The sequence below is a fragment of the Delphinapterus leucas genome, chromosome 7 (genome assembly GCF_059928025.1).
Source record: "Delphinapterus leucas isolate spDelLeu-1000000601 "Yukka" chromosome 7, BTC_Dleu_Yukka2, whole genome shotgun sequence".
Taxonomy (NCBI): Eukaryota; Metazoa; Chordata; class Mammalia; order Artiodactyla; family Monodontidae; genus Delphinapterus; species Delphinapterus leucas.
Genome location: NC_143135.1, coordinates 73,995,440 through 74,009,084, shown reverse-complemented (window position 1 = coordinate 74,009,084; position 13,645 = coordinate 73,995,440).

Sequence of the window (13,645 nt, the reverse complement as noted above, 5' to 3'; positions counted from 1 at the left end):
TAATTCTTCATCAAATATATGTTGATTATCCTCCCAGATTGTGAATTACAATTATATATATATCTAAAATATAACTATACTAAGTATAAACTCTATATATACTCAAATGATTATTGTTTATTATTTGGTATGAAATTCATATTTTTATTAAACTATCTCAACACATAAAACTTATCTCTATTAATTGCACTTTTATTTTATAACTCTTTTTTGGGGGGGAAAATCCACCTTTATATTTCAAAATGCTTTTGTGAAGTTAAAGGAAATATATTTTTTATAGTTAGATGATAGAAAGATATAGATAGCTAAATATCAATAGATGAGGAGGGTAGATAGATAGAGTTTCAGTGGCTATTAGCCTGGATTGTAAAAAGAAAAAAAACTGGAAAATGCACATGACACAATCTAATATATAAAATGGCAACATTTTACAAAGAGCCTCACATAAAATAAATTACTCAGAGTAATGTTTAAAGTAACCTCTCCTAAAAAAATAAAGACTACACTACTGCAGACTAAGAATAGAAAATAAAATAAAATATTACATCTGCTTCACTCTTTCCTCTTTTATTGCTTTGTGATCCCAGACAGGGAAGTTTCAAAACTCATTACTGACTCACACTCCTGGGAGCCTTCCACCTCCATCTACTGAACCAATTCATCAGCTTTCAGGGCAAGGAGAAGGTAAAAAGATGTTTGAACAAAAGCAAAGCTACTGGGATATGACTTGAAGGACTTTTAATCAGTTTGGAATAGAAGTATTCTATTGCATCAAATATCTAATTTCAACATCTCTGGGAACAAAAATGACCAAGTATTAATCACTAATTAGCTGCAGTTTTATCATCATTGAAAGCTAATGACCTAATAACTCTGTTCAAAGTTACAGATTGATTGCTTACATTTTTTATTTCAATAAATATCAATCAATACTGAATATATATTTTTAGCAATGTGTAATTAAATGAAGTATTGAGATGTGGGTAAGAAAATGCATGTTTTTCCCCTGTCCACTACCTTCTTATCCTAGCTAACAACTAATCGTTTTTATGATTCTAAAGAAATATAACTTCTTCAGTGAAACATCCTTACCCTTAAATCAAATCTCAGTGTTAATGCCCTCCTACTGCTTTCCCTTTTTCTTTAAATTTCCCACAAATAAAAATGTATACTTATTAAGAGATTGATTATTGTTTATTTTCCTCATCAAATGATAAATTATATGAGAAAAGAGGAAAGTTTTTACTCTCTATTACACCCTAAATGCTGAACACAGTGAATTGCACATAGGAAATAACCAATACATATTTGTCATATGAATATATCTCCTTGTTTATGTTCCTGCAATAAAAATGAAGAGTAGATACAGTTTATTTCTGTAAAATATCCAGTGCTGGAGAAGATTCTAATTATCAGAATGATACCTCATATTTGAGACATCCTTTCATTATTGAAAGCACCTTCACATTTCTCTTAGAAAAGAGGACTCTCAGAAAGACTGGAGTGGGGGATTGAGGCAATAGGGGTCTCTCAGTGTAATGAGATTCTCAAATTCTTGGCCTAAAGTGTGTCATAGAGAAAATGTTTTAAAACATTATTAATCAAATTCAGATTTGCATGAGCAAATGTGTCAGAACTTTGGGCATTAGAATGAGTTAGGTAAAGTGATATGGATTTATAGGAAAAAAACTATTTAAAAAAATGAGTTCAGCCTTAAAGTATAGATAGAATTTAGTCAAATTAACTTATATGTTCATGCATCAATCAAGAGGAGAAGAGGCCTATTAAGACTTTCATTTATTTTGATAAAGTAATCCTTCAAAATAATTTTTAGAAATAACAATAGTCTGGCACAAAGTAGAGTTCAATCATGTTTCCATGTCTATATCCAGAGTTTATCTGAACAGTTCAGCAAGGAGATTCTAGATTGCTTTTTTAACCTGAAAAAAAAGAAAAAAAAGTAAAAGGTAACAGTATGCAGGACCTATCAATACAAACTATTTACAAATAATTGAAAGATTTTATGTAATAATATATTGGCAATTATATTCTAAATGTCTTTAAGAAAATAATAATTAGATGACAATTTAGCTCACTATGATAGTATTCTTTGTTCTTGAGTTAAAAATCAAAACAAATCTGGTAGTAATTTTCGGTTTGTAATTTTGATCAAGACTGCAAAAATTACTAGTTCTCTCTGTTCTTCCTGGATGTAATTTATACAGAAACATGAAAAAAAAGATAACTATTCAAATTAGTCAATTTTTGATGAAAATTAAATCCAAAACATCATAATTAGAAAAAAGGCAACTGTGTTCTGAGGAAGAAAAGTTGTAGCCTGGCTAAATAATACTGTGCTTGAAAAGCTTGGGCAGAGCCTGAAAAACACACACTTCCTCATGATGAAGACCCCAGTCTACTGTGACCTTCCTAAATCACTTGTTTGCAATGATGAAGAAAAGATGCATATACTAGTAACAGGAATGAACCTGAGTCTGATATTGAGAATAAAAGAAAATGAGACTAAAGGAGGAATCTCACTGAAAAGTCATAATGTACAGGAAATGTTCTGACTGTGGTGGTAGGGGAATTAGATTATTTTACCTATGAAAATAAGGTTATGTTTTTTTTTTTTCCCTATTGTCAGATTTGAAGTTAAGGCTATCATACACACAGAATCGTTCCATGTCTCCTGAAACAGTCCTTGACAAATTCCTGAAAGTTTTTCTTTCAAACTGATCCTCATATAAAATATCATGTCAGTTATGATTAATATTTACAAAAAAGAAATAGCTCATTGTCTAAACAGCTGTGTTACATGACTAGAAATAGAGAATAAAATTGATCATTCAACATTAGGTTTGACCTGTAGTGACAAAGACCTGAAAAATAATTATTTAAAATAAAAGTGAATTTCTGTAACATGAACACATCTAGAGGTAAGTATTCATGTTCACAAGACATCCAAGATTATCAGAGACTCCAATACTCTACATTTGTATAATTGGAGTACCTAGAGAAAACTTAAATTGAAAGTAAGAAACAGAACAAGGAAATGGAGATATAATTAAAACAAACAAACAAACAAAAACAAAAGACAAGAAAGTCTTTCTCAAAGTAAAGAAGACTTGAATGTATAAAGATCCAGAAGAATTAAGCCCATGCTGTATGCTGTAAAGTTAATTGGCTTCAAAAAATACATGAAAATATGTCTTGTTCTGCAAGGCAAGAATAATATGCTATTTATCAAAGCTTAAGAGAATTATAGCTGGTCCTAGACTTCTCCAGAACAATTGTCAAAGCTACAAGACAGTGGAAAAACTTCTTTTAAATCTTCAGGGGAAAAAATGATCCAAGGATTTTATGCATTCTCAAACTAAGTAAAAACAATAGAAATCCACTTTTGACTGTGCAATTAACAGATGACGATTATTCCCAAGAAATTTTTAATGAGTCTCCTAGAAGAACTGAGAGAAACAAGTGATAATTAAATTTAAAAAAATAAAAATTCAACAGAAATACTGGTGGTGAGTGAGTTAATCTATTTAAATGAAGTAGCAAGACAAAATCATTGTGATTTGGGGTTCAGAATCTAAGTATTAACACAATCTCAATATTATGTTCCTCGGCAAAATAAAATCCCATAACTGAACACACTGAGAGGGAAAGAAAAAATAATATGAGAATTAGAGAAAGAACTCTCATTTCTACATTCTGCTTTCAGGTTTTCTGTGTTTCTTAGATCTGTGGTTTGTTGTCTTTCATTAATTTTGAAAATCCACAGTTATTATCCCTTCAACTTTTTACATTTTCTTCATAGTTTTTCCTTCACTTTCTGGATGCCAAATACACATAAGTTGGATAATTTGATATTTTATTGGTGCAAGTCTCATGATGGAGGCTAAGGATTTCTTCACTCTCTTTTACTAGTCTGCCATAGGCAGGTACTGCAACATTGCATCTCAGAAATGAATCTTCCTAAATACTCATGTTCCAGCCTCTGCCTGTATCCCAGGACAGGGTCTAGGGTATGGGTGGCTTCCCTGCCCTTCACCCTGTAGCAGTGTAACTCTGATTTATATCAGTAGGTTCTTGTGATTAGCCAGTTTCCAAACAATCCTCTAGAAGCAACATACTTTTGTTTTGAATCACTGCAAGATATTGGCCTTGAAAAGATTTTCTGCACCTGGTTCCTCACTATCATATGACTTTTGCTAGTATCATCATAGTTTGTGGAAGAGTGACAGCCAACATTCACCTGATATTGGGTCAGGGACTGGGATGAGGGTGGGTTTTCTTTTTTCCCTCTAGTAGCAGTTGATCTTCACCTTATATGAGAGCAGGGTCTAGTCTGGGGCACAAAAATGTTGCTTGCTCTTTTAATAGCAGGAATTTTCTTTTGCTTCTTATGAGAGAAGAATTTGTGGAACCAATAAGTTTTATGCTCATCTTTCATTCATTCAGGGTCTAGAACATGCATGGACTTCTACAGTTACTCCAGCTCTATCCTCAAATCTTAGCAATCCTTACAGCACCACTAAGGGTGTCTCTATCAAGTCCCCTGGCCTCCCTTGAGTCTTTTATGAGCATCCTGTGGAAGCCTGTGGAAAACAAGCTGGTGAGTGGAGCAGATTCCCTTTGTCTTCAGGATTTCCATGGACGCTAATTTGCCACTCTAGCTCAACTTAACCTAAGAATTTGTTAGAAAAACAGTTCTTTCCTTCTAATGAAAAATACTACATTAGAACTCAGATGATAAAAATCTTAGTTTGTTTTCTTTTATAAAGTCTGCAATAGAAAATAAATGATATAAATGACCTAATAAATGTTTACATTTTTATTTTGAAATAATTTTAGAAATTCAAGGGTTGCAAATGCAGCCCAGAGTGTTCTTATATACTCTTCAGCTATCTTTTGTTAATATTAACATCTTATATAATTATGGTACACTTACCTAAACAAAGAAATTAACATTAGTAGGACATAATTGAATAAACTAAAGACTTCATTTGAATTTCCTCACTTTTCTAACAATGACTTTTTAAAAATTTCTAATGCCTATTAGAATCCAACCCAAGACACAACATTGTATTTATCTTAGTCTCTTCTAGTCTTAAAAAGAAAAGCACAAGTTTCACATGAAGAGGTAGAGTTTATTTTTATTTTTGTTCTAAAAAATGACATTTTTATGGATAGGTAGATATATAAAAGAAATAAAGACAGTATACTGTATTTAGTTGTCATGTCTATAATTGATCATGTTATTTAGTAACTTTTTCTCTTAAAATTCTGGTGCAAAATTTTATCTTAGTCTGTATGTTTCTTCAAATGGCATTTTTGTCATTTAGCACCTTTACTGTTTAACATTATCAATACATTTTTGTTGAAATTATGTTTAAATTAAAATGACTGAGCATACCTTTAACATAATTAAATCATATTGGCTTAAGTGAGGCATTTTTACCTTTCCTTTGTAAAGTATTTAAATTTATGGAAACTATAGACATTAATTTGAAGAAAGTTTAGGTAATATAAATTACCTTTTGTTTTAAGAATATTTGGCTAAGAATTTTTTTTTTTTTTTTGCGGTATGCAGGCCTCTCACTGTTGTGGCCTCTCCCATTGTGGACCACAGGCTCTGGACGCTCAGGCTTAGCGGCCGTGTCTCACAGGCCCAGCCGCTCTGCAGCATGTGGGATCTTCCCAAACCGGGGCACGAACCCATGTCCCCTGCATCGGCAGGTGGACTCTCAACCACTGTGCCACCAGGGAAGCCCAGAAAAATATTTTTAGCTTTAAATAAGGAGGAACAAAAACCCACTAATTTTGCTCATATGCTGCATCACATGCCATATATCATTAGCATCCAATATAGTAGATCTTAACCCTATAAGATCTTAACCCTATTTACATAAGGCAAGAAGATATATTAAATGACTTTTTGGCTTCTCTTTCTGAGATATTATGACATAAACTCAATATTTTCTATTTCTCCATTCTAAGTACTATTATATACTCCAGAAATAGTTCAGTTAATCCAATGGACAAAATAAATGGAATCTGTGAGAACGTGGACTATCTAAGGACCTCAGAATATGAAAAAAGACATCATGATGAATTCTTTTTATTTCCTATATATTCAATCCAGGCCTAGCCAAGAAAGATAATTACAATTCAGAAACGCCAATGAACATATACAAAAAGGAGAAGAAAAGTGATGAAGAAGGAGGATGAGGAGGAGAAGGAGAAGGAAGAAGAAGAAGAAGAAGAAGAAGAAGAAGAAGAAGAAGAAGAAGAAGAAGAAGAAGAAGAAGAAGAAAGAAGAAAGATAAGGAGGAGAAGGAGAAGAAGGAAGAAGGAAATAAAGAGAGAGAGAGAACAAGAAAAGTTCATGCTTTCTGACCAAAGCCACTAGCAGGTTCTTAATTGGAAGACCCATACCCAGTGGTAGTAGTGACCAATAATGTCAGTAAAAAGATGGGTGCCAACCCATCTCTGCCCCACATGCATTGGCAGGTAGCCAGTATTTTCCTAGCAATAGCATAAAGGTAACCTATAGAGGCCAGTTCATTTCTTGTCCCACAGCCACTGGTAGCAGCAAGTCCAATGTACCCATGGGAGTGGCAATGCAGGACTCAGGTAAGCTGACCCAATTTTAATCCCACATCCACTGGCAGCAAAAGAAGACCTTCTGACTGCACTAGTGGCATAAGTCAGCCTGGTATGAACCTGTTCTTCACCTAGTAGCAGAAGGAGACCTAGATCCTAAGTTTGCCAATCCTTCACCCAGTAGCAGAAAGCCCTCCAGACCTAGCAACTTCACATTCTCCACTCAGAAGCAGAAGATCCAGACCATAATTCTTCCAGTCCTTCACTAAATAGCAGCAGGCAACTCAGGGCCTGTATCTCCCAGTCTTCTACCCAGTGGTAAAATTTGGGCTAAGTAGGCACTTCTCTCCCATGGTGGGACTAGCTGAGATAGAGTGAGAACCTCATCCACACTGAGTGACCAGAAATGCTCTTTATCCATGGGTCCAGATTCACATAACAACACAGAGTAGACCAGATAAATGTCTTCTGTCCCTACAGATGGCGCCAGCACATATCTACCAAGAGCTCAAGCAGAACCAGAAGAATGAAGCAGACCATAATAGCATTGAAAGGCTTGGAAAGCTAAATTTTCTAAGTTGGAGCCCACAGAAGTAGGACACAACTTATAAGCTAAATCTAAACAGAGTGATTATCCACTAAAACAGATTTAAATAATATAAGGACTTTTCTAACACAATATACAAAAAGTCAGAGGATGCAATGAAAAATGACTCATCCAACCAAGCACCAGTAAGATTACAACTTGAATTAGAAAAGAAATACAACAGATACCAATACTGAGATGAATTAGATGTTGAAATTCTCTGACAAAGATTTTTAAAGTAGCTATTATAAAACTACTTAAACAAGTAACTATAAATTCCCTTGAAAGAAAGTTAAAAACAGAAAATTTCAGCTAAGAAATAAAAGTTCATAGAACTTCATAGAATGTATACTACCAAGAATGACTAATGTAAACTTAGGACAAGATTTGCAGAGTGATAAAAACAAATGACAAATCTATATTCTGACTTTAAACAAGGATTGAAAGTGAAAGAATGAAAAATATGTAACATAATAACATTTTAAAAAACAGGAGTTGCTGTATTGATATTAGATAAAGTAAACCTCAGAGGAAAGAAAATAACTACAGACATTGAAGAACATTACATAATGATAAAAATATCACTTTACCAGGAAGTCATAATAATCCTAAATGTGGATACACCAAAAAACAGAGCTTCAAAAATGCATGGAAAAAAATACTGATATAGCTAAAAGGAGATGTAGACAAATTCAAAATGTAGTTTGAATATTTAACACACCACTTCCAGCAACTGATAGAACAAATGCAAAATTTGTTTATAGATAAATAGAAAATTATTCAATATGTAAAACTGGACAATACTGTTAAACAATAGGATCTAATTGACATTTGTAGAACATTCGACAAGAGCAGCCATTTCAAGTGTCCCTGAAACATTCACCCAGGTAGATAACATTGTGTCCTAAAGCAAACATCAATGAATTTAAATGATGTGAAATCATGCATACTACATTCTCCAAACACAATGGATTAAAACTAGAAATTTATAACAAAAGTGCAGTAAAAAATATCCTCACTAAGAAGTAAAAGAACATAATTTTAAACACTATATTGGTCAAAATGTAAGTTTAAATTTAAAAAAAATACATAGAACTAAATGAAACTGGAAACAAAATCAATTTATGGGACACAGGTAAAGTAGTTCTGAGAAGGAAATTTTTAGCATTAAAAGCTTACACTAGAAAAGAAAAAAAAGAAAAGATCTGAAAAGAATAATCTAAGTTTTTACCTAAAGAAATTAGAAGGTGTAGAGTGAAATTAAACCAAAGCTAATAAGAAAGAACTAAACAATAAAATAGCAGCACAAGGGAGATGGGGTGACAGAAGAATTATCATGTAGTGAGATTCTTCCTTTGTCTCTCCCTTTTAATGATACTGGAACACATAGAGGAGGCAGAAACGGGGGAAGAGCAAAGATGGTGCCTGTAATCCTGGTCCTTGGTCTGTGGCAGCTGAGCTGGCAGCCACAAAGAACCAAGTAGCAGCAACAGAGGTGGCACACATGACTCCAGCTTCCCTGCTGCAGTGACACCCATGGCCACAGATAACAGGGTAGCAGCAGCAGCAGCAAGACCTGGGACCTTCAGATTCAGAGACACTCATGATTATGACCCCCACACACAGTGGCAGAACTTAGGAGCCTGCCATACACTGAACACACTAGAGGCTCCCCCACTACTCTCCTCATCCTCCCATAACAACAGAGCCTGTGACTTAGAGGATGCCTGACATGGTGAAAAAATCCAGCATCTCAGTATCTCAGGTGGTGATGCCAGCAACCTCAGCAGGAGAAAGGCACTAGTGATGCTGCAGAGAATTAGTGAGCTGAAAGATAGAGATCTAGAAATAATACAAGTAGAGGAGGAAAGGGATATAAAAAGAGGAAATTCTATGAAATCTACTGTCTTTTTCAGGAATGGCAAGATTAGGGTAATGGATATCCCAGAAAGAGAAGAGAGGGAGAAGGGAGAAGAGAGTTTATTGATAGAAATAATACCTGAGAACTTCCCAAACTTGTGAAAGGAACTGGATATACAAGTCCATGAAACTAAGACAACACCTAATTAACTCAAAGAAAAATATCTTCTCTAGGACACATTATACTAAAACTGTCCAAAGTCAATGACAAAGAATGTTAATGGTAGTCAGGGAATAAAGAATGGTAACCTACCAAGGAAACTGCACTGGGCTTCAGCAGATAAATGACATTCTCAAAATACTAAAAGATAAAAGCTGTCACCCAAGAATACTCTATCCACCTAAGTTACCATTCAGATACAAAAAAGAAATAAAGGCTTTCCAAGGCACACAAAATCTGAGGGAGTTGCTCAATGCTAGACCTGCCTTACAAGAAATGTTGGAAGGAGCTCTTCTACCAGAAGCAAAAAGGCAAAAGTACACAAAACTGAGTAAAGTGATAAAGAGACAGAATCCAAAAATAGAAACTCTACATCAGAAAAGTGTTTTTAAACACTTTATTTTAGCATAAAGCATAAAGGGAAAAAAGCAGAAAAAATAACAATAGCTACTTCAATTTGGTAAAAAACAACATAAAAGGGATAATTTGAGACAACAAAAACACAAAAGGGGAAGAGGAAAAGGATGAAACCCATATATGTAAATGAAGATAAGATGCTATCAGCAGAAAAAGATATATTTGTGAGATATTTTATACAAATATCATGGTAATCACACAAAAAAAATCTAGAGCAGAGACACAAAACACACATAAAAAAGAGGAAACTGAGAAAAACATCATAGAAACCACCAAACCAAAATGGCAGACAGAAACACAAGGAAAAAGAAAGAATGGAGATATGGAGGAATCAGAAAGCAAAAGGTAAAATGGCAGTACTAAGTCCTTCTCTGTTAATTAGCATGTAGATGTAGATGGATTGATTCACCAATCAAAAACTACAGAGTGGCTGCATGGGTTAAAAACAGGACTCAATTATATGTTGCCTCCAGGAGTAGTCTCAGCTCTAATGAAAAACATAGACTGAAAGTAAAGGAATGGAAAATGTTACCCCAAGCGAATGGCTGCTAAAAGAAAGTGGGTGTAGCTATACTGTATCAGACAAAGTAGACTTCAAGCCAAAAATGTTAGCAAGAGACAAAGATAGATATATAATGATAAAGGGAACAATTCATTAAGAAGATATAACAATTGTTAATATATATACACCTAACATAGCAGTACTAAAATATGTAAAGCAATTATTAACAGTTATAAAGAGAAATTGACAACAACACTATAATAGGAGATTTTAACACCTCACTTATATCAATGGATAGAGAATCCAGATGTATCTATCCAGATGGATAGATATATCCAGACCTTGTAGCCACAAGGATACAGTGGCCTTAAATGAAACATTAGATCAGATGGATTTAATAGATGTGCATAGAACATTCCATCTAAATGTAGCAGAATGCACATTGCTCTCAAGAGAAAATGGAACTTTCTTAAGGATAGACCATATGTTGGGACACAAAACTATTCTCAACAAATTTAAGAACATGGAAACCATATCAAGCATCTTTTCCTATCACAATGGTATAGAACTAGATTTCTGGCCTCCAGAACAGTAATGTTTGTTTTTGCTTTTAGCCACTCAGTTTGTGGTAATTTGTTACAGTAATCTAATAACACTTTGTTATTAAATTGATTTAAATTGACTCAGTGTGAAAGAACATTGTGGTAGACAGACTTCTAAGAGGACCCCCAATGATCCAAGCCCTTGTAAGATCCCTTTTCCTTGGATGTGGGCAGGACACATGGATATGATGGAGTATCACTCTCATAATGACATATATGGCAAAGGTCAAGGGGTTTTGGAGATGTAATTAACATCCTAATCAGTTAACTTGAATTACTCAAGAGACAAAGCAGCAGAACACTTTCCTCTGTTGACTTTTAAGAAGCAAACTACTGACATGAAGAGAGACATGCTTTTCATGACAGGAAATCAGTAGTGGCTGAGATTCTTAATCTTACAACGTCAAGGAACTGAATTCTGCCAGCAATCTGAGTGTGCTTGGAAACTGATTTTTTGTTAATCAAGTGTCCAGATGAGAATCTGTTTTCAGCCTTTAGAAATTCTGAGCAGAGAACCCAGTTGAGCCATCCCTTGAACATTTAACTACATAACTATATTGTTTTAAGTCATTAAGTTTGTGGAAACCTGTTATACAATAGTAGAAAATGAATACAAGCATCTTTATATGCATAAAACAAATTTATAATTAAAAAATACTATCATTCCTTTAGCAATTAATAGCTGCAAACTAATCAAAAGCAGATGAATTTGGACAGCCTATTTATTTTCTATTGTGTGAGTTTTGCCTGTTCCAATTTGGTTAACTAGTAAGGTAGAACCAGAATTTATTTTAAATTATTGTACTTATAATAAATATCAGATGATGATAACTTTTTCTGCCATTTTAATTTGAGTGATTCGTTGTAAATAACTTTAAAATTATCCTACTGATTTCGTGAATTCTTGTCTAAGAGATAATAACCCAATCTCAGAAGTGACTGAGTAGTTCTTTTTTATATCTTTTTTATTACTTTCTACCATGCCAGTATACTATATATATATATATATATAGTATTAAAGTGATTTTTAATTATATCTTTATATTTTAGAAATGAAAATACCACTTTTCAGTGCTTCTCCATAGAATACTTATTAGAGTCTGTACCCTCATTTCAAAAATAACCATATTAGTAGTAATTGGATCATATTAAATTTTTACATCAACTTTACTTACAATGAATATGCCATGGTCAGCAGAATTTCTAGATCTGCCTCTATTCCAGTCAAATCACTTTTTAAAGAGATGTGCTTCTCCCAAGAAACACAAAAGAACAAAATTTCTTTCCAATTATAATTGAACTTCCATTTTAGGGGGAAATCATCCTATCTTAGATTTAGGCACTTGTTCTTCATCACAGATACTTGTGTTTATGCTAACATATTCAAGCCATTTAAGCAAGTTAATTGTATTTGGATTCCTGTTGACACATTTCTTCATAAATTTCAAGGGGTTCCCTCACTAAACTAAATATAACACAATATTCCATTCTTTACAAAATCAGCTCAAAAGAGCCAAGTACAAACTATTCCACTATGTTTAACTGAAGCTCCCCTCATACTGTACTCTCCTCTTTGTCTCCTGCTGTGCACATTTACTTGACTCTGCTTTGGGGATTTGTTTTCCTTGCAATAGTCTTGGCTGTCTTTCTTTTGCTTTGTCATCTGTTGTTCTTCTTTATACATTCTTTGAATTTTCTTTCATCATTCTCATTATTATGATTTTTTGCTCTTCCCCTGTTTTATGCTGGAATAACCACAGCTTATTTGACAAGATAACTTGCATCTTTCTCTTATGCTGGCCATGAGGCTCTTTTCCTTAATTTCAAAGTGAACCTTTTCTTTGTCATTGGTTAGACTGGATTTACTTATTCCCAGTGTTCTCTGTTTTGTTGTCTCATTATCATTTGTCTGCTAGAAATCATTAACTATCTCATTATGCAAGCTCCCTGTACATTATGTGGGGATGAGACTCACTCTTCATGATGAACCTTTCTAAGGAGAGTTAGTGTATAACTGTAATGAAAGAAAATTGAGTGTCCAAGTCTCCCAATCACTGAGTGGCCAAGACTCAGTGCAATATCTCTTATCTATCAGTGACTCTTTAGTCTCACATGAAGGGAGCAGATAAAGAAGCACATTCTAGAGAGCATCAGGGCCTCTTACCAGGGAACACTTTCAGCAACTGAAGATGATTTTTTAAGAAGTGAATATTAACGGTGTTTGGCAGACCTGTAATTGCACACGACTATCATTCCATATCACCTTCATTTGCATCTTGTGGATCTGATAGCAAAAGATATATCAGCTAGATCACTAAAGAAGAAAAAGAACTATTAAAAGAAAAAGGCAGTGTAAATATGTAAACAAGTTGCATTTTGTTGTTTAATTTGAATAATTCCAAAATATAAATTATTACTAACCACCCATTAATGATAAAAGAGTCAAACAAGAAGTCCTTTAAGATTTTCATAGCCCTCTGCCTTTCCCTCTGTCTTACCTTCCTTGTTTGCTTGGAATAACAGATATCCACAGATATTATTCCTATTTTGACTGCCAAAGTAATGTTTGAGTGATTGAAATGTACACAACATTAGAGATAATGAATCTCAACAAAACACATTTATTTATTCTGTTTGTGGTGGCATAAATGGAAATTTTTATATAACTATTTTTGCTTCTCTTATATAAAGGTAAACATCATTGGGAATATGTGTGTATTTGAAAGTGTTATTTAAGGAATCATAGTTTAAATTATTCATATGGAAGCAATAAAGTTCTTATAGGAGGAATAGTTCTGTTCATTAAGAATATTGTAATTAATTATCATAGTGTAAAATGAATGTATCAA